Source organism: Phascolarctos cinereus, unplaced genomic scaffold (assembly GCF_003287225.1).
Source record: "Phascolarctos cinereus isolate Bilbo 61053 unplaced genomic scaffold, phaCin_HiC Scaffold_4;HRSCAF=312, whole genome shotgun sequence".
NCBI lineage: Eukaryota > Metazoa > Chordata > Mammalia > Diprotodontia > Phascolarctidae > Phascolarctos > Phascolarctos cinereus.
Window position 1 is genome coordinate 325,409,407 of NW_027555847.1, and position 26,338 is coordinate 325,435,744.

At 37.7% G+C, this 26,338-nt stretch overlaps 1 protein-coding gene and 1 pseudogene across 3 annotated transcripts in view; one reads left to right on the forward strand and one right to left on the reverse strand.

The window, feature by feature from the left end:
• MAST4 (microtubule associated serine/threonine kinase family member 4) overlaps positions 1-26,338 on the reverse strand; it is a 781,800-nt gene that overhangs the window by 283,186 nt on the left and 472,276 nt on the right. The window lies entirely within an intron of this gene.
• Positions 13,146-13,669, forward strand: LOC110222300 (large ribosomal subunit protein uL23 pseudogene; annotated as a pseudogene).

A 26,338-nucleotide genomic window follows, 5' to 3' on the forward strand; every position in this document is an offset into this window, starting at 1 on the left:
AGGCAAATTGGGTGATAAACATAATCCCCTGCAGGTGGAGGGGACATGGCTTCTTGAAAATGCTTCTGTTGGCTTCTGGGAGCCAAGATGGTGGAGTAAGAAGTCAGTCACTCTCGCTCTTCCTTATGGATCTCTGAAAGCCAGAAAATATTGCCCCAAGAAAAACCCTGGAACAGCTGAGCCAGCAGAAAGAGGGGGTACAGCAGGCTTGTAGCCCAGGAAACTTATGGAGATTAACGGGAAAGGCCCCTCTCGCTCTGGATGGGTGGGTGGGAGCAGCCAGCCAGCAGTAAGCCCCACCTCAGCAGGGGGAGACTCTATGCCCCAGGGTGGAGGAGCAGGCAAGCACCAATACCAGGACCTCCGAATGCCTCAGTACAGGCAGGTAGAAACCAGCTCAGAAAACCACCATGTGCAACAGCATTCTCCAGCAGCCCAATCACTCTGGAAAGCACAACTCCAGGAGGCAAAGCTCCAGGCTGACAGATATCCTCCAGCAGCCAAACATACAGGTACAAGGCCCAGGTAAGCATCTGCCAAACATTCAAGTACAAGGCCCAGGTGAGCAGATGTCCCCCAGGGACCAGACCCTCCACCCCTACCCCGAGAGCTCCAATGTTGCTGACCCCAGCCCAGCACCAGGTAAGCTGGAAGAACCTTACAGCTTCCAACTGCCAGCACCTGAGGCCCCAGAACACAAAGCCAGTGACCAGGGCCCTGACCCCCGGCACAAGAAGCTTGGGTCAATGCCCCCTGTGCTCCAGCAGGAGTGCTCAACTTTTTTTTTTTTAAGTCAGGAAATAGGTAACCACCATGAGCAAAAAGCAGAAATGTACAATAACCACAGACTCTTATTATGGGGACAGGGAAGATCAAGGCACAAATTTAGATGAGGACAACATTGTCAATATACCCTCAAAAGGGAATATGAACTGATCACAAGTGCAAAAAGTCTTCTTGGAAGAGCTCAAGAAGGATTTTAAAAGTCAACTAAGAGAGGTAGGAGAAAACTGGGAAAAGAAATGAGAGGTATACAAGAGAGAGTCAACAGCTTCGAAAAGAAAGGACAAAAATTAACTGCAGAAAACAAGTCCCTACAAAATGCAATTGGCCAAATGGAAAAGGAGGCACAAAATCTAATAGAGAATACTTATGTTTCTGCAATTCTGAGACTTTTCTTTACATTTTTTTTTTGTCTCTTGTTTCATCCCTTGGCCAAAGCCCAGGAATGGGGTAGGGGTGACTAAGAGGTGGGTCAAGGACTGGGTTCAAAGTGGGGGGGGGTTACTCTGAGTGCAGCAGGAGCACTGCAGGGCCCTGAAAGGGAGAGTGGCTAGGATACTCTGGGCATTTCCTCAAGCTTCTCAGCCTGATCCGCTCTTGGGGGTGAGGGAGGTAGAGGTGATATTCTTCAGCCCACGCAAGGTAAAAGAGGAAAAAAGCTGTTCAGCTTCTGATGGAGGGTCATGCCTTCCTTCCTCAGGACACTTATGCCTCCTCCTGTCTTGAAGACACTAATTTTCTCTCCTCTCTTTGCTTGCCCCACCTGCAGAGATGCGGTGGAGCCTTGTAGGAAGGGGGGGCAGTTAGCATGGGACAAGATGCAATCTGATGCAATCTACTCATCACAACAAACCAGGTGCTTCTGTAAACTAGGAAACCAGAGGAGGCTGCTCTGGAAGCAGGGGAGGGAGGTGTACTGCAGATACTTCAACAACTTGGCTGCTCCCTGCTCAGTCACTAACCTTGCTCTCCAGCTCCTCCTTTGTAAAACGCAAGGCGGCCTTTAAGGTTCCTTTGAGCTACAACAGTTAAGAGTCTGAAATCTGTGCTCCATTTGACTAGACCTTGTAGACCTTGTCTTGGCGCTAATTTCACAAAAACTGAGGAGGACTTTCCGCTATGACTTTGGATGAGTTACTTTGCCTCTTTTGACCCTCAAATAAGTTTCTATAAAATTAAGGAGTTACACTAGAGGATAGCCAAGTCTTTTCCATATTAACATGATATTCTGGTGGGTTGTATTGTTCTTTTTTTTTTTTTTTGGTGGTGGTGGGGGTGGGTTGGATATATAAAGTGGCTCCTGGCTAGGTGCGTACTGCCAAATTTTTAACATATGCCCTCCCCTACAATTTATACAACATACTGTAAGTTTAATAGACATTATTAATATATTCTCCATCACTTTCTCAAGTCTAGATTATTTAAAAAATCAAGCTCTGATTTTTGCAATTCCCAAGGTATAAATGCTCACACTGAAAATTTCACAATCTCCTTCTTCTAGGCCTCTTTCAAGCTTAGGCTCTGTTCTTTTACCCCGCAATCCAAGGAACCCCAACAGACAGTCAAAGTCTGTCCCCCACAAGATCCTGTACCTATTTCTTACTCCCATTTTGACATTTAAATCAGGGCCTCTCATTCCATCAGTTTGTATAGGAAAAGTCCCCATTTCTGAGAGACACACTTCTTTTGAGGGTTTACAAAATGATAATTGGTAGAGGATGGGGTTACCTGCTCTCACTGCTTCTAGGCCTATGCTTTGGATTCTTTGAGCCCAGCAATTAGTTGAATTAGAATATAGCAATAAAATTTTACCAAAGGTTAACTAACTAGGGACATATGGAGGATCTCAGCCATGATGTCATTTTCTCTGAAACCATGTGGGCATAGGATTACAAAGGAAATCAATGATAATGAAAGATACCCAGAGCACTGATCTGATTTATGCTGCCTCATCCCCCTTTGCACCCCTCTAACCAGATTTCTTCAGTGCCAAGTGTGAAGAAACAATTAACCACTGTACCCAATGACTGAGAATAATTACTATTGGGAAGACCTCCACAATAGCCTCAGGTCATCTTGCGACTTCTCCACCAAAAGGATGTTCTGTCTCCTGCTACGTCCCTGCCCCCAAATAGAGCATCCCTTCAGAACAGACTGCAGTATCTGCACCAGGACAAACATTCCTAGTTATGTCTGGGTAATAGTGGTCTTAGGTGGAATGTTACATTAAAAAGAAAGAATAGGATGACTTTCCCTTGTTCTTGTCCTTTATCAAATCATAAATCACTCTTCACTCTAGTATTGGAAGCAAGGTCTAGAGCAGAGCAATTTTTCTTTGTCTATTTCCCCAAATGACCATAAAGAGAAAAATTCCCACTGCTCAGGTGACTGTGTGTCTCCTGTTCCTTTCATTCTCTGAATACACGGACCATAAAGTAGAGCTTCCGAAGAGCCAACTTTCCCAGTCAGGAAAACATAATTACTGGTTGCCTGAGGGAAAGAAAACTGACTCTGGAGTCAAAGGACCTAGGTTCAAATCCCATTTCCAACATTTGCTACCTATGTGACCTTGGACAAGTCCTAATTACCGTCCTAATCACTGAGTTTTCTTACCTGTAAAATGAAGAGATTGGACTGGATTAGAGATTCTCAACCTGAGGTTTGTGAACTCATTTAAAAATATTTTGGTAGAGGCAGCTAGGTGGCACAGTGGACAGAGCACTGGGCCTGGAGTCAGGAGGACCTGAGTTCAAATCCAGCCTCAGATGAAACACTTGACACTTACTAGCTGTGTGACCCTGGCCAAGTCACTTAACTCCAATTGTCTCACCCCCAAAAAAATATTTTGGTAACTGTATTTCAATATATTTTTCCTTCATAAAAATTATGTATATTTCATGCATTTAAAACCATTATTCTGAGAAAGGGTCCACTGGCTTCCCCAGGCTGTCAAAATGGTTTCAAGATACAAAAAAAACCCCAAAACAGTTAAGACCTCTTGATAGTCTCGGAGGTCTCTTCTAGCTCTGGACATACGATCCCAAGATCCCAACATTCCTCTAGCTTCTTGTATCTTCTCCTCCCTGCCCCACCCCCCCTTTTTTTGTTTGGAGTTTATCAGGATTACTTGACTTGATCAGGGTCACACAGCTAGTCTCTGAATCCAGATTTGAACTCAAGTCCTCCCAATGTCAGGGCCAGTGCTCTATCCACTGTGCCACCTAGCTGCTCTCTCCCTATCCCTTCTAATAAATGTTTCACTTATAAGTAAAGAAATTTTTTTTCTCTAAACAATGAACTTACAACATAGCACTGTATCAAAGGCAAATTACATCTTTCAGGGACCCTGTCCTTTTGTTTCACATTTGAAATGGCTTAAATAGAGTTTTCCAATGAATAGATGTTTTCTTCATGTCCTTACATGGTATACCCCATTATTAACAGGGGAAAATAGCATACATCTACTTTAGGCTATTTCTGCACCATAATAAGTAATAAGGAATCATTTTCCAGAATATGCAGCTCCTTTAAAAATTACTGTACAAACTCATGAAAATACACCAATGTTTTTGCAAATGATCAAAACACTTGTCATACAAAATGATTACAGTTCCAGAACTTGGATTTAACAGAACACTCAGCACTACAGTGAAGACAGGACAGAAGAAAAGGCTGTTTAGGGATATTTGTTAGCTGTTTATGTTTATAATTATGAAAACATGTGAAAAACACTGTTCAGTGACATTATCCTGAAAAGTCCAAAAAATGAAAACTGTTCCTCTATGAAAGGCTCTGTTATGCTACTAAATGAGATCCTCCACCTTCTTTGCAGACCAGAAAGTTATACCTTCTCTCCCTGAGTTAAAAATAAAGATTGCAATAACATATTTTTTTCTATTAATCACATCTTATGATTAGTACCCTCTTTATATAAACACATTCCAATAGCCTTTGCTTATATAAAGCAGTTTGGATTTCTTTAAAAAAAAAACATGGTCAACGTAAGGATTTTATTTTATTTTCAAGTGTCTTTCTGGGTTTCTTGGAGTCCAAAGAGCCACAAAGGGTGATGATTTCACTTGCTATTGGCTTGTTGTGATTTCTTTACTTAATCTTGTGTAGAAATGGAAATTTGATTCAAGGAAAAGAAAACCTGTAGGCTCTGCCACAAGGTGTGAAATTCCAGGCTTTATATGCCTTTGAAGATGCATTAATTAACATTTGCCTAGTGATTTCTGAAGCGTTTTATTTTTTTATTTTTTTGTCCACGGCTTCAAACACACAGCTCTAGAATTCTGAGTTTTTAGGTTCTCGCAGCAATATATTTTCTCCTTGCTCTTGACTTCTACCCCTTATTTCTAAATACTTGAAGGAGGATGACAGATAATGATGTAAGTGGTAAAGGGTGGTAAAATTTTTTTTCTTCTCAAAATAGTAAAGGTGGCACAGTGGATAGAGTGTCGTGCCCATGGTCAGGAAAACTCATTTTCCTGAGTTCAAATCTAGCCTCAGATACTTACTAGCTATGTGACCCCTGGGCAAGTCACTTAATCCTGTTTGTCTCAGTTTCCTCATCTAGAAAATGAGCTAGAGAAGGAATGGCAAATCACTCCAGCATCTTTGCCAAGAAAACCCAAATGGGGTCACAAAGAGTCAGACACAAATGAAACAACTGAACAAAAAAATTGTAATAATAGCTAGCATTTACATAAATAATATAATAGCTAGCATTTTGAGGTTTATTTATAAAAAGCGTTACAGGTATCTCATTTATCCTCACAATAACCCTGAGAGGTAGGTGCTATTGTATCACAGATGTGGAAACTGAGGCAAAGTTTAAGTGAGTTGTCCAGGGTCACACAACTACCAAGTGTCTGATGCTGGATTTGAACTCAGGTCTTCCTGATTTCAGGTCTAGTTCTCTATCTGCTGTACCACCTAACTACCTCAAAAACTGACTCGCAATGAATCGCTAAGAAAATATGAACATAGTTCAGTGGAAAGGGAACTGGCTTTGGAGTCAGAGGGAGGGAGTTCAAAGCCCATCTGACACATAACTTTTATGACCTCCAGGAAGTCACTTAATTTTCCTGGGTCTCCACATCCCTCATTGTAAGGTTAAGAGGTTGGCCTCTGAGGCCCCTTCTAGCTCTAAATCTGTGCCCTAAGATCCTATGACTACTTTCAAATGGTGTGTCAGGTTGCACCAACAAGGCTACTACTAAATAGGTTATCTGCAGAGAAACCTAATAAGAAGAAAAACTTAATCCCAAGATAAAACAAATTACAAATGATTCACATTTCAAATTCGAGTCTGAAAAATTATATTACTGAAGTGCTGCTTTTGGTGGGGGGAGTGGGGGAGAAGGGGTGAAGAGATTAAATGGTTTTTGATGAAAACTTGGACTCTAGATTATTTCTTTAAACATTTTTTCCCACCAAGTACGTTTCCAGAGGGCTAATGTGTAATAGGATCTGAGCTGAGTAGGGCTTTAGAGATTATAAATATAATCTAGGAACAAACTCATTTGCATAATTCTCTCCTCATTGGTAAAGAATGATTACTAGAAGTACCATGTTCTAAAGGAAGGGTGTAGTTGGTGAGAACTTGGGAAATGACAGTGCCTTGTTCTTCTGATTTCTAGCTTCATGAGACAGAGATAATGGAGAGGCAAGACACTGTTCTAGATACTCTTCAAGAAAAAGAGATCCCTGAAAGGCGATAAAGACTTTAGGAAGAAGGCGTTTATCAAGGTAGCCCAGGCCCCTTTATGAATCCTCCCATCAACTTTGTCCTTTCATTTTATTTTTTTATAACAAATGTATTTTATTCAATTTACAGAACAACTTTCACACAAGCATGGACCACTGGGTAACCTACCAATAAGGAGAGTCTTAACAACTGGGCTGGAGATCAAGGTACCACCTAATTCAACATCATTCCACAGATAAAGAAACTAAAGATTACAGACCTGAAATGACTTGCCTATATGTCATATATGAACACAGGGTCAGTTAAAGGTAGAGACTGAATGCAGATCTCCTGACTCTTAGTATAGGGGTCTTTCCAACATACCTCTCTGTCTCTCACTGTTAAAGTACACAGTTCAGAGTTTCATTTCCTCAACTAAGCAAAATAAGAATTGACTCAAAACAAGTTAATTTTAATTTGAGATTCTTTTATTACTCTTCAAAATTCTGAAGATTCTTGAAGAGAAGTATAATAAGAGTTATTAAAAGAAGGAAACAGCATTTAATGCTAAAGAAAAATCAGCTTTCATTCCTTGCTTTCTTTAAATATCTTCAAATATAATCCAATCACTTTAGTGTCTTAGATTAGCAATAAATAAAAATTACCCATTTCCCAACTAATAATCCATAGAAACAAAGATGATAATTCAAGCTTAGTTTATCTTTACTGTCAGCCTTGCTGAGAGGTGACATATCTTTTTATATTGACCGATCCAAAACTTTCACTTTGTCATAGTGATCCTTATTTCCTGTTACAATGATTAATTACCACAGATACCAGTGATGAGCTGCTATGTTTCTTAAGCACATAGTAGACTTATCATTAACTGGGAAGTCAAATTGCATGCACTTATCACTTGTATTTCAGGTTAAGGAGCTATTACTATGAGTTGGGAGGAAAAAAAAAAAAACTATTTTCCATGTCTGTGAAATCTGTGGAAAGAAACTGGCACTCAGAATAATTAGTACTCCGCTCTGTGATTCCAGAACTATGTACATGACAGAAAAAGAATCTATGGTAGGAAGACCTTAGTAAGGCAGTAGAGCAATGAACATTGGATTTGGAGGCCAAAGGCCTGGCCTCCAGTCTGGCTAGGTCAATTGCTTAGCCTCCTTGAGGCCAACTGAGTCTCAGTTTCTTCTTTAATAAGGCAGGAAAAGTAACATCAGCAACTACTGGCATGAAAAAATCATCTAGAAAACCATAAGCCCTGTAGGAATTCTAGTTAGTTATTATAGAATTTAGCTAAATGTGTAGAGATCAGATCAAAGGGAAATTAAGACTGCCCATCTCCCTCATTTGTCTTAAGTATTCTGGAAATAAGTGAATCAAAATCCAAGGGAAATCCCAGACTACAGACCAAGAAACCCACTATAAACAATCTAGACATCAACAGAAATTTATGGAAGAACATTGTTGTCTCCTGATGTGAACTTTTTGGACCTTGACTGGTGGTTTATAATAACAGGAACAACAAAACACCACCTCTCTATTGTCCCTATTGCTGGTCTTACTGCAGAGTAAAAAAAATCATAGGCCTCAGCAGGCTGGCAATTAAAATTCTCCATTCCTACCAGCTGAAATGCCCAAAGCATTAACAGACACTTCTTATGTTGACACAACCTCACACTGGGATAACCATCTGATCTTGAAACCCTGGTTCCAGCTTTATAGAAAAGGTTGAGCTTGGACAATTTTCCTAGACAAAAAATTAATAAAGACAGGGCCAAATTTAATATCAAGGTTAGTCCAGTTTGTAATACCTTGTTTAAAAGGAGGATGGGGTAGGAGGGAAAAAACCAAAACACCAGAAATAGACATACCCCTCTTTACATAAGCCCAATATATTGTCATCTTGACTGATACAAAAAAAAATAATCATAGCATTTATTATAGTGCATTAAGATTTGCAAAGCATTTTTAAAATATCTCATGGTATTTTCACAAAAACTGCAGGAGATAGGTGCTATTATTATCCTCCATTTTCCAGATGAGGAAACTGAGGTAGGTAGAGTTTAAGTGATTTGCGCCAGAGTTACACAGATAGCAAATGACTGAAGGCTAAATTTGAACTCAGATCTTCTTAACTCCAAGTCCTGTATTCTATCTGCTGTGCCATCCAGCTGCTGCTAAATTGCACTAATATATTTAAGACACTATTTAATTTGTCAGTATTTGGTTGACACACAACTTTTCAGGAAACACATTAATTGCATAAAGTTATATATACATAATTCATACATATATTCACTATATGTATATATACATATATATAAACATATATACACAGGGATATGTAGATGCTATTTAATGTAATTTGGTCAACCTTTCCTTCAGAAATACCCTGGGAGTATATACAAATATTTTAACCAACAAAAAAGTAGCATAAATGGCTTTGTAATTTTATACATATATGTGTGTGTGCATGTGTACACACGCATATCATTGTCTGAACACTAGAACACTATATGAACAGGAGGGGAAAGAAATGTCAAAGATGAGAATAAGTTTCTGAAAAAATACTTAATTTTTGTTCTATAGAAAATTAAGCAATCAATTGAGTAAAACAGAAAATGAAGGGTGACCTAAATAATTGGAAAGATACACAACATTTAAGACTGGGCCACACCAATAAATTAAAAATGAACATACCACTTAAATTGCTCCATAAATTTCACACTACATCAACTAAATTTCCAAGAGAATACTTTATAAAATTAGGTAGAATAACAAAATTCATATACAGAAATGAAGGTCACGAATACCAATGGGAATAAGGTGGTGAGGGAGGAAAGGAGAACTTTCTAACCATACTAATGTTATATATACAATTACATAAAATGATAACCGATGTATATAGCACATCAAGGTTTGGAAAGTGCTTTACATAAAGTATCTCACTTGAGTCTCATAATGATCATCTACTACAAGCACAAAAAATCCCTATTTTATTCATGAGGAAACAGAGCCTCAGAAAAGTTATCTAGGTGTCCATAGTCACACTCCTAGGCACACATCATTAGGCAGGATATGAACCCAAGTCTTGACTAAATATGACACTTTTGAACATGTGAAGGGTCACATTTTCTCTCCATCTTCATTCATGCATTTTATACCACTTCTCATGCACAAATTACCTTTTCTAATATGCCACAGTCTACTTATTCCTACCATCTTGGGATACCGAGAGGACCCCAGTTAAAGTTAGGTAATGAGGGTCACGTTCTCTTTCTCCCACACAGAAAGCCTTGAGCCTACTTCCAGTTTTCTTGCCAATGCCCCTTTCCCCTTTTTTCTTATTAGCCTGATGCTGGCCTTGCTTCCCCACCCTCCCTCACTCTGACCCATAAGCTCACTCTTCCCTTAGCAATGGTGGTGGATTGAACCTTCTCCTAATCTTGTAAGACAGACCCAAGGACTCCTGAGCCTCACCACACTATGCATCCTTAGGAGCTCCAGGTTTTTCTCTAGCCCTGCAGCTGAATTCATGTGTGCTTTCTCATAAAAGCAGAGATAGTTTTTCCCCCATTCATATCATCAGCATTTTGTACAGTGCTTGGTACATAATAAGTACTTAATAAATGCTTTCTCATTCATTCATTCATTCATCATGACTGTTTTTGTTGTTCTTTTAGGTTGTTTTTAATTATGATTCTCCAAAGACCATGGCATTCCATGACTGGAGGCCACAGCATGAAGGAGAGATAACACACATGCTATAGTCTTGGCAATACAGTGGGTTTTTTTTAAAATATCCACTAGATTTTTCCATTGTGTGCATTAAATTTTTTTTTCACATTACTATGATTTCACTAAGGTAGCCTTGTAGTGTTTTAGTGTTCAGTGTAATTATTAAGTCATAAATTCATAAGAACTTTTGGAGAACTGTGTCTTTAATTGAGAACCCTTGGAGTGTTTTTTATTTTTTATTCTATGAAAGACATTTTATATGACACTGTGTGTGTCCTTTTTGCTCACCTTTCTTGATCTCAATATTCAGAAGACTGCCGAACAAAGGCATTTGTATTGTGGAATCTGTCATAGGGCCTTGCATGACTTTAACTTATGCATGGGAGAACCACCTTGTGGAAGAAACCTTTCAAGGTTATGTTTCATTCTAATGAATCAAGTGCTTTAAAAAAAAAATTAATCAATAACAATCCCTTAATAAGGGATGGTTCACTAGATAGGGAAGGCGGGAGGCATATATTCAGAAATGAAGGTGATGTAAAAACAAAAGATATCAATAAAAATTTAAAAATCAATAAACCCAAAATACAGCAGGATCTTACATTCTCTACATCTCTCATTCAATTTCATAACCATAAAGTTGTCTGCTATAGAAAACTATCCACATATGCCTCCCTGTTTCCTTTCCCTTATATTTTTTAACAATACCCATGATACATAAACAGACTATTCTCAGATTCATAAGAGATGAGAAAGTAGATATAAAAACATACCAAGCTGTACAATTCCTTCTGCCTTAAGGGTGTCGTTTCACATCATGGGGACCTTTAATTTCCTCATTAATAAAATAAGAATTTGTATTAGTTGCTTCATTTAGGTTACATCTATAAGAAAGGCAACATGGCAGAGTGGCTAAAGAGGGAGTGAAGAAGAACTGGGTTCAAGTCCTACCACAGAATTAGCTACCAAGTCCCTTTGTTTAATATTTCAGTGCCACAAGCAATGCTCCAAGATTTAAAGTTGTGAAACAATTGCTGATTGACTTTGGAAAATAGTTCCCTGTCAGGGGAAAAATTCCCATATGCTAATGAATTCACAGGTATGTTTCCTCACCCCTCCCCTAAACTCAAAAAGTCCCTTGTAGCAGTAAAACTATGTCTCCAGATAACTATATGAATAGCCTTCCTGATATGTTTCAAAGAACCCATCAATTACAACATTAAGTAATATGATAGCCAAATTCCTAGTTCACAGCAATTATTCTAAGAAGCTGTTATTAACACCATCAGGAAAGCAGGTGTTGATCAATGGGATAGAAGGCAGTGGAAATACTGCCAATGACCCAAGTGAAGGTACCAACATCTTTCTTAACATGAGGCTTCTCTCCAATTTGGAACTATGCCCAAAGGCCTATAAAAATATGCATACCCTTTGACCCAGCAATACCACTTCTAGGGCTATATCCCAAAGAGATCATACAAATGGGAAAAGGACCCACATGTACAAAAATATTCATAGCAGCTCTTTTTGTGGTGGCAAAGAATTAGATATTGAGAGGATGTCCATCAATTGGAGAATGGTTGAGGAAATTGTGGTATATGAATGTAATGGAATACTATTGTGCTATAAGAAATGACGAACAGGCTGACTTGAGAAAAACCTGGAAAGACTTGTACGGTCTGATGCTGACTGAAATGAGCAGAATGAAGAGAACATTGTATACAATAACAGCCACGTTGTGGGATGACCAATATTGATAAACTTAACCCTTCCCAGCAATACAAGGATCTAAGACATCTCCAGAGGCCTCATGATGGAAAATGCTATCCACATCCAAAGAAAGAACTATGGAAGTTGAATTGTTATTTTTTTTCTCTTCTGTTGAGTTTTGTTTCCTCTTTCTGATGGTTCCTCCTATTGGTTTTAATTTTTACTTACAACACCACTAATGTGAAAATATATTTAATAGGAATGTAAATGTATAGCCTATATCAGATTGTGCGCCATCTTGGGGAGGGTGGTGGGGAGGAAGGGGGAGAAAAATTTTAAACTCAAAAGCATATGGAAGTGATTATTTATAAATAAAAATAAATTAATAAAATTTTTTAAAATGAGGCTACTCTCTAAGCAGTCTATAAAAGTGAGAAGAACCTAAGCTGGCATTAGGCCGGATTTATGTTAACTTGGAATTTTAGAAAGAAGAATAGAACTAGGATCTCTTTGTGGAAGAGAAGAGCAGTTCTTGGGAGTTGAGTTACCTGAGTGTCTTTCCTTGTGTCTTGTTGTTTTTGCTCCAAGATTGTGTGTATCCTGGAGGAGAGACTGATGCAAAAGGCTAAGATATTAGTTGCTAGAGGTCACAGATAAAGAATATACCAAAGGTATGGGGACAAGGAGGACTAGGGCCAGCTAAATCTTTAAGGACTTGTTCTGAACTCTCAAGCATACCTATGAGACAATAGCTTGAGTATAATGCTATTCATTGGACTTTTTTTCTCCTATTTTTATTAAATCTTAAATGACCTGTTTTTATAAGTCTAGGTTATTTTCTTTTAAGTTCCCACTGCCCACTAATGAAGCACCTAAACCAATAAACCTTTCTAAGTCTATAAGAGTATATTAATTGGTTCCCATTGGGGATTATCTGGTTTTTGCTGTTGGATTTTCAAGTTATCCTATCTCATTTAAAACATGACTCACAAATATACTTTGTGACAACCTTCTTAAAGATTTCAAAATTCCTCCAGCTTACATTTTATATCCATACGTACACATACATTTACCACTAAGGTTTTCTTTTTTCAAAATTCCATTTAAAGTGAACAAGCCATAAATGAGTTCCCTAAGGAAAAAAACCCAGGAGTAGATGAATATATGAGTGATGTCTACCAAATATTTAAAAAATAGCCTTTCCCACAAGATGGCACCAAAGGCGAAGAAGGAAGCAGTTGTCTCCCCCAAGACAGAAGCTAAGTCCAAGGCCTTAAAGGCCAAGAAGGCAGTGCTGAAGGGTGTTCACAGCCACAAAAAGAAGAAGATCCGAACATCTCCCACATTCCAGCAACCCAAGACACTAAGACTACAACAGCAGCCCAAATACCCAAGGAAAAGTGCCCCTTGGAGGAACAAGCTTGACCACTATGCCATCATTAAGTTTCCCTTGACCACTGAGTCCACTATGAAGAAGACTGAGGACAACAACATGCTGGTCTTCATTGTGGACATCAAGGCCAACAAGCATCAGATCAAGCAGGCCATCAAGAAGCTCTATGACATTGACGTGGCCAAGGTCAACAAACTGATCTGGCCTGATGGAGAGAAGAAGGCCTATGTCTGACTTGCTCCAGACTATGTGCTTTAGATGTTGGCAACAAAATTGGAATCATCTAAACTGTGTCCAGCTGTCCCACTCCACCTACAATAAAAAGTTTTCCAGTATAAAAAAAAAAAGATAAAAATTTAAAATAATTTATTCTAATACACATAGACTGGAAAAAAAATTGGTAAAGAAGGCATCCTGCTAAATTCCTTCTATGACACAAATATGGTATTGATACCTAATCCAGGGAGAGCCAAAACAGAGAAAGAAAACTATAGAATTTTTTCTATAATAAATCTTAATGCAAAAATTTTAAATAAAATGCTAGTAAGGAGATTACCACAATATAACATAAAGATCAAATACTTTGTGTATGACCAAGCAGGATCTATACCAAGAATACAAAATTGGTTCAATATTAGGGAAACTATAGGCACAATTAACCATATCAATAATAAAAACAACAAAAATTACATTATTATTGCAATAGATCAAGAAATTATTTTGACAAAATAAGATGTCCATTCCTGTTTAAAAACACTAGAAAGCACAAGAACAAATGGAACTTTTCATAAATAATTTAAAATCTTAAAACAAAGATCTATCTAAAACCAATACCAAGCATTATCTGTAATGGGCATAAACTAGAAGCCTTTCCAATAAGATCAGGGGTAAAGCAAGGATGACCATTATCACCATTATTATTTAATATTGCACTAAAAACGCTAGCTATAGAATAAGAAAAAGAAAACAGAGGATTAAGTGTAGGCAACGAGGAAAAAACTATCACTTTTTACAAATGATATGAGCATTTACTCAGAGAACTCTAAAGAGTCAACTAAAAAACTAATTGAAAGAATTAACAATTTCAGCAAAGGTGTAGTATATAAAATAAACTCATACAAATCATCAGTATTCCTGTATATTACTAACAAAACTGGTTAGGAAGATATAAAAAGAGAAATTCCATTTGAAATAACTACAGATAACATAAAACACATGGGGCACACATGAATTATATAAGCACAATTACAAAACACTCTTCAAACAAATAAAGATATATCAAAACAATTGGAGAAATATTCATTGTTATTTTTTAATTTTGTTTTTGCTTTTTAGTGAGGCAATCAGGGTTAAATGACTTTCCCGGGGTCACACTGTAAGTATATGTCAAGTGTCTGAGGCCAGAGAAATATTAATTGTTCATGGATAGGGAAAGCCAATCAAAATGACAATACTAGCTAAATAATTTACTCATCCAATGTCATATCAAACTATTAGAGAATTACGTTATAAAGCTAGAAAAAAAATAACAAAATTCATCTGGAAGAACAAAAGCTCAAGAATATCAAAGGAATCCATAAAACAAAAAGGGAAGGAAGAGGGACTAGCAGTATCATCTATCAAAACAAACAACAAAGCTGTAATTGTGAAGACAATATGGTAATGAATGAGAAATAGAGTTGTTCAATCATGGAACAAATTAGATACACGGTATACAGAAGCAAATGAACATGGCAATTTGGTATTTGGTAAATCCCAAAATCCAAGTCATAGGGACAATAATTCATTATTTGATTAAAAAAACTGTTGGGAAAACTAGAAAGTAGTCTGGTAGAAACAAAGTACAGACCAACATCTTATTCTGTTTACCAAGATAAGTTCAAAATGGGTATATAACTTATACAGAAAGGGTGATATCATAAGCATATTAATGGAGCAGAGAAGAAATCATAAGACAGATATATGGGTAGAAAAAGAGTTCATGACCAAATAAAAGACAGAGTGGTTTCCTAGAGGTAAAATGGATAATCTTGTTACATAAAATTAAAAAGATTTTGTACAAACAAAAACAATGAAGCTAAAATTAGAAGAAAATCAGGAAACTGGAGGGGGGAATCTTTGAAGCAAGTTTCTCTGGTTAAAATAAAAATCTCATTACTAAAATATATAAGCAACTGAGGCAAGTAAGAGCCACTCCACAACTGATAGACTGTCAAAGGATATAACCAGGCAGTTTTTTTGGAGAAAGAAATCAAACCTATCAATGGTCACATGAAATAATGATCTAAGTCATTAATAATTGAAGAAATGTAAATTAAAACATACCTGAAATACCACTTCACACCCATGAGAATGGCTATGATAACAGAAAAGAAAATGATGAAATACTTAAATGAAATGTGGAAAAACAGGAATACTAAATTCGTGGTTGGTGAAGTCCAATCATTCTGGAAAGCAATTTGGAACTATGTCCCCAAAGCTATAAAGCTATGCATATCCTTTGGTCCAGCAATACTGCTACTAGGTCTATATCCCAAAGAGATAAAAGAAAAGGATCCTTATGTACAAAAAATATTTATAGCTGTTCTTTTTGTGGTAGCAAAGAACCGAAAACTAAGGGCATGACCATCAACTGGTTTACGAATAGGATGGAAGAATATCATGCTATAAGAAATGATAAAGGAGATGGCTTCAGAAAGACCTGGAAAGACTTATCTGAACTGATGCAAAGTGAAGTGAGCAGAACCAGGAGAACAATTTACACAGTAACAATAATATTGTAATGATAACCAGCCATGAAAGATTTAGTAATTCTGATCAACGCTATGGCCCACCACAATTTCAAAGGACTCATGAAAAATACTAACCACCTCCAGACAGAGAACTGATGCACTCAGTGTGCTGATTGAGGCATATTTTTTCCTTTCTTTTTCTTACATTTTTCCCCTTGAGTACATAGCCAATGTAATCTGTTTTGCATGACTTCATATTTCAAATGGGTTTTGTATTTCTTGTCTTCTCAATGGATAGTGGAGGGAGAGAATTTGAAACTGAATCTGTAATAAAATTGAATTAAAAAACAACAATGAAATCTCTGTCAGTTACTTTGCTTAAATTAGCAAAGAGGCCAAAAACAAGATACAAATAAAAAGGGTAGAGGTATGATTATTTAGTCTTTTAGACTTTTAGTAAGGAAGGTTCCAAACAAGGAATATGTCAGTTAGGGAGAAGATTTTTGTTTGTTTTTACTTTCATCAAGGGAGAGCTATGGAATGTATATAAAGGGAACAGTTGCAGAGAAGGAGAAAGGAAAAAAAGCCAAAATTGCTTTTTTTTTTTTAAGGGGGATAAGTAAGGGCGAAGAGATTGATTTAAAAGTTGCACAGTGGAGAAAAAATTAAAGTCATGAAGTACAGGGGAGACATCTTGAAGACAATAAGCCCGATAAAAATCCCTTCAAAATAGGTTTAGGACAGACAGGGTAGTCTTTTATATTATTAGAGAATACTTGGGTGTGTAGAAAGTTTTTTTTTCTAAAAGGTAAGAGGCAATAATCTTTGTGTCTTAAAGGAATAATAGAAACTAGTATTTATAAAGCACCTTAAAGTTTACAAAATGCTTACACATATTCTATTTCATTTGATCTTCACATCAATCCTATTAATTAGATACTATTATTTACCCCCCCCAATATACAGGTGAGGAAATTAGGGTTGAGAGAAGTTACATCTCTTCCCTCATCTATAGAGCTAATAGGTTATTTCCTCCCTGCTCTACTATTTTGGTTAGGATCAGGGTCACACAGCTAATAAGTGTCTGAGGCAGGATTCAAACACAGGTCTTCCTGAGTCCAACACTATCTAGTATTCCACAAATGCAATAGCCATGTGTAAGGGCAGGAACAGCTAACACGGATTAAACAGAGATGGCCCTGAATTTCTTGATTGAATCAGTCAAAGGTATAAACTAGGCATGAACAGGAGTGATGTATTTTGAACATTAGGTAAAAGTTGATGAGGCCATACAGAAAATACTTTATAGCTGAGCAAAAAGAAAATCACACCCTGTGGGCCTATATATAACATATCAAAACAATTCAGAATCTAGAAGTCCAGCAGTACAGATTCAGTAGTTTCAAAGTTCAAGAGTGCCTTGTGAGGAGGCATAGCCTCATGCCTATACCAGAGGCACAGGGAGGGGAGAAGTAAGCCCAAAGGGAGAGTCCCCCTGAAATCTCCACCTCCACTAGACCAGTAGAGGACAACAAATCCAATGGAGATTTGAGATATAGAGATGATAAACTAGATAAGTTGCCCTCTGAGAAACTAACCTGCTAGTTAAGCATAAGTTAGGAAAATGAACCAAATTGGTAGACAATGAATTTCATGTACTAAGTAACACTTGAGTAGTGAAGACTAATTGAAGATCAGTGTTGATTATCTATATGAATTTATGAAATATATCATGAAATTTATGAATTAGATATTTTCCTAGAATTGACAGTTTTCTTAACTATAACTCTCTTTTTCCTTTGTTAGCTTTTGGGGAGAGGCAAGGGGAAGGACCACATACTACACAATTCCAAACCAAGCACTCACCTCCAGTGTGGTTACACAACCCCTTGATAAACTGACAGCCCACAAGAAATCACAGGTGTGTATGTATTTCTCTATTGCTTAAAGCCATGTCACCAATATTCTAGATTTATAGAATTGAAAGAAACCCAAGTTAAACAGATCATCAGTATAATGGGAAAAAAGTAACATTATTCTTTAACATTATTAAGCTACTGTTATGTGCAAGAGATTGTACTAAAGACTTTTAGGTAACTACAATACGTGTTCATTACCTGCGGTTCCCTGTCAATGTACAAACTGGACTTTTCTTTGGACTAAAAAAATGGGAATTTTTTTCTTTCATTTGTTTTTGTTACTTAACTAGAATGTTGCCTTAAGTGCTTGCTTGGCTATTCTCTTGCTAAAAATAAAGGGGAAGGGATGAAAAGATTTGAATAGGATGGACCAAATAGAACTACCACAATGAATGACAGTTGCTGAACTTGCTTTCACCTTAATGCAATTTGAAATATCTAATTAGAAAAATATAAGCAAAATGGTTAGAAGTGATACCATAAACAGAAAAGAAAGGGAAACCAGCAAAAGCATGCCATAGCTGAAGGAGACCTCAGAGGCCACTGAGTGTAAAATGCATGTAGTCCATCACTGAAGAGTGGTCATTCAGCTTTCACTTATGGGGGAACCTCCTATCTCCCATGGCAGCCCACTATACTTTTAGCTCTGTTAGGCACTGTTTTCCTTCCATCAATCCTACAAGTGCCATTCTGAAAGTTTCCATGGAACTCTTCTTAGTTCTGTCCTCTTGAGCCAAGCAGAATAGGACCAATCTTTCTTCCTCTCGACAGACCTTCAACAACTTGAAGACAGCTAATACATTCACCATTCCTCCCAGTCAATCTTTTCTTCTCCAAGTCAGATAGTCCCTATTCCTTTTCCTTTCAAGTGATCTGTATATTAAATTCTCTAGTTCCTTCATCATTCCTGTTTCTCCCCCCTCTATTTGTCAATATTCTTTTTTGTGATGGATTGTACTAAAATACTGATCTAGCTCTAGGACTGTACCTTAGTATGTAGCCCTGTATTCCTTGACTCAAATCATACTTTGTACCAGTAATCTCTAAATGAAACATTTTGCCCTCTCCATGGGTTTGGCCCTATCTCTATCTACAGCTAAGAAACTGTGACAAAAACTAGAAAGAGAAAGCTAGAATAAGAGGGGGAAACAGAATGAAAAAGAAAGGAGTCACTTTTTAAAAAAATGTATAGATTTTAATTAAAAGCTTTTTGGACAAGGTAGGATCTTAAACCTACTAAAAGATATCAAAACATTGTAAAAATAAAGATTTGTTCTTGCCAATGACGATAGGCTTTTTTTTTTTACTCCCACATTCCTCAATTGTATATGTAGTTTCTTCTATCTTGCCCCTCTGCATACACATGGTTGTCCAGGGAGAGAAGGAAGGATAAGACCCTGAAATGTTTTCCCTCAATTACTTTCCACATACACAACTCCCCCTCCCCAGCTCTCCTGACCTCCCACTCAATACCCCCTCTTTTACAATAGCAACTCCCCATTGCTAATAGATGCTTCATTCTCTTAATAAGACCATTTTTCATCACGAGGGCAAAGTTAGTACCAAATCTGAAACTTACAAAGAAAACAAAATCTTTACAATCCAAAAATATAAATACTGCTTTTCAATCACTTGAGCATTATTCCTCTTTCCCTAGCTCTCATTTGGAAACAGCTAAATTAAAAGACTGACTTCACAGGCTGTTAGTTGGCCAGAAGATGTGGATTTCAGTTAATTTTGCAAACTATGAAAAGGTTTCAATGGGTAATCGAGACAGACGAGTTTGAGTACCCTGACCACTGTATCCAGTGCCAAAAGAACAGGATTCTTAGCCCATTCTTGGTCACAATTGGGCCCACACTCGAGATTTCAATTGTTACAGGATCATCAACCACCTTGAGGTCTGGAGGTCATTGTACTTACTAAAGTTATACTGTCAGTGCTGTAACAGAACCAACAACCTAACCAATCCCCCCAACCTCTTAAGACTCAAGGGTCAGGGAGAATCAGTAAGACCAGAACGTCAGAAACCTAACCCAAAATGACTTCTGGGACCTTCACACGGGAATAAATTCTCATCTGACCTAAAGAGCCAGTTCTTCCCTACATCAGAAAAGAAACTGAGGAGAAATGTGCTTAGGGATAAAAGCAATCAACATCATGAACAGTGAATTGAAACCAATATTAGATATGATGTTGAAAGGAATCATCTGAACCCATGCCTCATAGGGGGCTCTTGCTTAAAGGAATCTCATCCTTCCCTGCATCCTAAAAATGGTGGAAGATAACTGATATAAAAGGAGAAACCGTATTTAATATTAATTTCCTATTCAGTATTCATTACATTGATTACTTTTACCCCTAAACATATTCCTCCTCATTTTCTTACTGAAGAGGTACATATAAGACCTATACAGAGTAGAGAGAAGGTGATATCAGAAAGCAAGTGGCAGTTGGTGGGATGCTATGATTCCTGCCCTCAAGGGGTTTTGGTCACACTGCTACATGTATACTAGCACGAATGTGTGTATATATGCCCACCCTCATGTGCATATGAATGAAATTTGGACCTGTGGGAATGCATGTATCCACCTTGTTGCCCCAACTACATACAAATTCAGCAACTGTTGCTTTAGTCTCTTTATACTAATAATCCATTATTATGTGAATTCTAGGTATTCAATATGTGCTTTTCTTCTTCTTCCTTTCATTTCTAGCTCTCCAAGTGACAACTTTTACAAATAAGACTTTTGAAAAAAATTTTTTTAAAAAAAGAAATGAGACCTTTGCATATCCTCAGTTTTGAAGATGCCAGCTGGGCTTCTCTTCCCCATTTTCAAAATAAGAAAAGAAAACTGGAAATCAATAACATAAGTATGATAATGATAATAACAAACATTATATAATGCCTACTATGTACCAGGCACTACGCTAAGTGCTTTATAAATTATCTAATTTGATCTTCACAACAACCCTTAAAGGTAGGTACTATTATTATCTCCACTTTACAGATGAAGAAACTGAGACAAACAAAGATTAAGTGACTTGGTCAAGGTCACTGAGTAAATGCTAAGATTTGTACTTAGGTCCTCCTGACTACTAGACTAGCACTCTTGCCACTTAGCTGGCAAGAGTGAGAGATAGAGACGTACTGAGAGATAGAGACATACAGAGGGACAGAGACAGAAACCCCACACGCCCTCTGGCCACCCACTTACAACCTCCAACACACACACACACATACACACACACACACACACACACACACACACACACACACACACACACAGAATTGGCAGTCAGTCCCTTCACTGAAAAGAGATGCAGATATTTGGCCTCCCTTTTCACCATTCAGAGAGAAATTAGATTTGAAAAAATTCAAGGGCCATCTGAGATTATTAATCAAGTCTATTACTTGATTTTCCCCAATTTCAAGTCACTTCCTTTCAGCCTCAGCATCTAGAATTTAAAAAATAAAAAATGCACACTGCAAAACCTTTAGCTAGGGCATTAAGAATTTAAATGCATACATGATCTGAACTCTACAATAAAAATTCAACTCTTCTTTTCCTGAGGGAATCAGGGCACACTCCTGGCCAAGACAAGGTATGCTAACTGCTAACTTCAAGGGCACTGAATCTTCACAAACAACTGACTAAGTAGCTTGCAGAAGGGAGGGAGGAAGGAAAATAAGAAAGGAGGAAAGGAGAGAGGGAAGAAGGGAAAAAAGAAAGAAGGGAGGGAGACAGAGGGCTGAGTCCTGTGGGGATTTTGATTTAATGGTTGCTCAAGAATGAAGCATTTGCAAGAGAGAGTAGTGTCAAGGGTTATGAAGGCTACCCTACAGGCAGCCTTTCACAATGGCTTCTAAGCCTACAAGACAAGGTAGAATCCTTCAGCAGAGCCAAGCTTCCTTAATCTTTAGAGAAAAGGAATTATTTAATGCATGCTATATGAAGGGCTAGAGCATTTTTTAGGAAGTTTGGCTAAGTCTTATAGTGAATTCTTTCCACTAACTGAGATGGCAATGAAGGATGACAGAGGTGGCAAGAAAGCAAGATAGATGTTTGCCTTCAGCTCCAATTTTTTCAGTCTGGTCAGGCGTAGGTAGCAATTCAACCTGGCCCTTTACTTGCAGAGACAAGAAATGAGATTCATATACAATATACTCTGCTTCTGGGGTCCTGTTTCTCCTAGGCAAGGATTCAGAAGTGAAGAGAGTTAGTACATCATAAAAATCGAGGAGAAAATGAAGAAACTCCCGTGTTGACTATCCCCAGGAGAATTCTTTATATGCTTAAATCTATGCAGCAAGTTACCAAGGCAATCATAAATACTAGACCCTATAATGAAGCTGTGATCATTCATTTTATTTACATTTCATTAGAGGCCAGTAAGGTAATGATTTCAAAAGATTATACTGAAACTCAGAAAAAGGAAGTGGACGTACTGAAGGGAGAAGTAATTTTTAAAAACTGTATTTTTCCCCCAAAGGTGCAGAACTATTAAAAACAATCTATTTTAAAAGGTGCTATGTGATTTTCTATGTTCCACAGGTGCAATTATATTCCATTATTATTATATATTATTTTTACTTTTAATTTATTCTATTATTTTATTTTATTTTATTTTATATTAATATATTATTTTTACTATTATATACTATTTTTACTCACATTACATGTGAGGTGGGAAGCAAAAATCTGTTGCTCAAAAAATTTGGCCTTAATGTTCAGTATCATGTGGGAGAAGTCTACCTCCAGAAAATGGTGCTAGCAACAATAATTTCTAATATGCCTAGAACATTCACCATATATATTACTACTTGTCATTTACTGTCGGGGAAATCTATGACAACCTTTCATGAACTTCCAGAGCAATTTAAATCACTACACAAAAGGGCAAAACAGCAACATGTTGAATAAAACATCCAATGATACATCATTCTTTTGAAGGCTGTCAACCATAGATTCTAAATAACCCGTAGTGCAGATCAAAAGGGGAGGGATTTCCTTGAAAAAGATAAAAAACTTCTGGGGTATGACATGGAAGGAAAATCAACTTTGGAACAAAATTCTCAACTTAGATCAGTAACTCAGACTTAATACTGGTGCGATATTGGGTTGATTTATCACTCTAGCTCTGGAAGTTTTCTCATCTGTAAGATGAGACTGTGGGGGCAGCTAGGTGGCGCAGTGGATAGAGCACCGGCCCTGAAGTCAGGAGGACCTGAGTTCAAATCTGGCTTCAGACCAAACACTTGACACTTACTAGCTGTGTGACCCTGGGCAAGTTACTTAACCCCAAATGCCTAAAAAGTTTAAAAAAAAAAAGAAAGATGAGACTGTGAGATTCAGCCTCTAAGGTCCCTTCCAGCCCTAACATTGTATGAAACAATGGTCTTCTCACCAAGTTCCACAAGAAAATTCCAGAATTAACTCCACTTTCATTGAGCATGACCCTGAGGTACAGGATCAGTGCCAGAGTAACAAACTGGGACATGGCATTGCCATTTACAGATATCCTCTCTCTTTCTGACCTTTATCAGAGACTTTTTTCCTTGGTTCCAGAAACATAGATGAGATCATCTTCTTGGAGTGTTTTAGCCATAGTTTTATAGAATATTAGGGCTGAAAGCAACCTTAGCTTTCAACTGGGCTCAGGATTAAGAGACTATGCTGGTTGTTCTTGTTTGTTTTTTTATAATGCCCGTGAGCTAAGAAGATGTCTTTATTTTTGTTCCATTTTTAAATAAAGGTAGGGATGTGCTGGTAAATATTTAAGACCAGCTTTGGGGCGGGGGGGTTTAAATGTACACAAGACATATTTCAAAACTTATTATGAATTATTAATATATTTTCCATCACTTTGTTAAGACTATACAATCAACAAAACAATAAATCTTGCCTTGACTTGTAGTGTTTCCCACCAGTGTTAAATTTAAATTTTAACAATTGGTTCGCTGAGCTGGTAGGAACTAACTCCAGCCTACCTCTGCTCCTAGCTCTAACATTCCACAGTCTGGAACCTTAAAAGATTTCTTTGTCTAGCAATTTGCTAGTCTGTCTACATACTGGTTTTAAGTTTGATTTAATCCCACTGTGTCTTCTTATCTGACATATATTTCAGTGAATACTAGTAAGGAAAAAGAACTAAAAATTTTAAAAAGCATATTGAATACTTAAATCATTTCTTACTGGCCTGTTTCTAGTGGAGTATTTAAGCAATCTCTGTTCTGTTTTGAACAATTTTGAACTATTTTGACTTAGATGAAAACAAATGAAATCAAATTCTGGATAATACAAAGCAGAGAGGTTGATTAATAAAAATAGACAACAAAATTGGATCATGACAGGCTAGAATCACAGGAGTTTAGAAGTGGGACTCCAGCAGCCAGCTAGTTCAATCCACACGCTAAAAGGAATCTCTACTATAACACAGGGCAGTTAGATTGTGGAGATGATAGAGAGCCAGGCCTGGAGTCAGAACACTTATCTTCCTGCATCTGAACCTGGCCTCAGACACTTACTGGCTGTGTGACACTAAGCGAGTCACTTAATCCTGTTTGCCTCGGTTCTCTCATCTGTAAAATGAGCTGGAGAAGGAAATGGCAAACCACTCCAGTATCTTGCCAAGGAAACCCCAAATGGGGTCATGAAGAGTCAGATACAATTGAAATACCTGAAGACTACAGCACATCCAATAATTGGCCAGATAGTTTCTGCCTGAAGTGCTCCAGTGATAGACAACTTGTCATATCTAGAAGTAGCTCATTCCACTTTCAAATAGTTAAGAAGTTTGTCTCTTTTTCTGACACCAAGCCTAAATCAGCCTCTAATCTAGTTCTTCTGCCATGTGACATCCCTTGAGTAATTTAAAAAAAGGTATCATGTCTCCTCCCTACCATTCTGGTAGCCTTCCTCTGAATTCTCTAAAGGTTATCAATGGTTTTTTTTCCCAAGTATGGTGCTCAGAACTGAACACAATATTAAAAATACTTCAAGATCTTAACTGTGCAGTTAATCAACTGAATTTTACCAGAATGGTAACCTGAAGGGTCTCCTATCCCATGAAAGGAATTGGAGAAGTTTATCTGGGAGAAAAGAAGATTCCAGAGAAACACGATACCTTTTTTAAGTATCTAAAGGGATGTCATGTGGCAGAAGACCTAGACTTGTTCTTTTTGTTCCCCCCCCCAAAAGAAGAATCAGCAACAACAGATGGAAGATGAAAAGAGGCTTGCCACCAATATTGAGAATTTAAATTCTAGCTCTACCCCCAAACAAAAGTTTGCAAAGATGCCTATCTCAAGCTGTTAATTTTCTTTTCATAATCATCTTGCATCATTCTCCTTTCTTTCCCTTATTTTTTTATACCACTCATTTCTTTTTTTAACTCCTTATTGGCCTTGGGTCCAATTCACATTTTTCTCTGAGGTTTTGTTTGCAGCTGTTTCCACATTGGCATCTTCTTCTGAGATTTGTCTTGGTCTTGCCTGCCACTGTAGTAGCTTTTTATGGTCAAGTTCTTTTTGTTGTTGTTGTTTGCTCATTTTCTCAGCCTGTTTCTTCCCTTTGAACTTTATGTTTATGCTCACCTTGGGGTGGGGAGGCACTGTTACAAGCTTTAGGTGTGTTTTTTTTTTTTGTGCTGCTATAGTTCTAGGGGTCTCTAGGTTTTTTGGGTTTTTTTTTCGGTGCTTCCAAAATGTTGCTATCCTGGGAGAGGTGGGTCACTACTCTCCTGGTCTGTGCTCTGGTGTTTACCTAGGAAGGGCTCCTGTAGGTACCAGTACTAGTGCTCCTACTGGCCCTGGAACATGACCAGAGTTCTTGCTTTCTTCTGACCAATCACAAGCGTTCCTCTGTGGCCCTGGAACCGTGACCCAGAATTGCTTAAGAGCAATAGAGTGTCAGCTGTACCCAGTGCCAGAAAAAGATCCCCTATAATCTCTCTCTGACCAGTTGTACGACCCCTTTACCATTACGGGGCTAAGAGTTTCTGAAGTGGCTGCTGCTATTGCAGCTGCCTCCAAAGCTCACCATTTATGTTCTTCCTGTGCTCTAGTCCTGGCCTCCCCTGAAGACCTGCTAAAGTGTCTTAGCCTGGAAAAATGTCTCCCTTTGACCTTTTATTGTTTCTGCTGCTCCAAAATTTGATTTGAGGTATTATTTTAAAGTTGTTTGGAGGTGAATGTTGGGAGAGTTCAGCCAGGTTCCAGCCTGTACTCTGCCATCTTGGTCACAAGTTGATGGACTTTAAAAATTTAATGAGCACTATTTAATCATGAAATCATCCTGCAGATATTACCAATATGAAAGTTATACAAATGCTATATACAATATAATCCTGGATTACA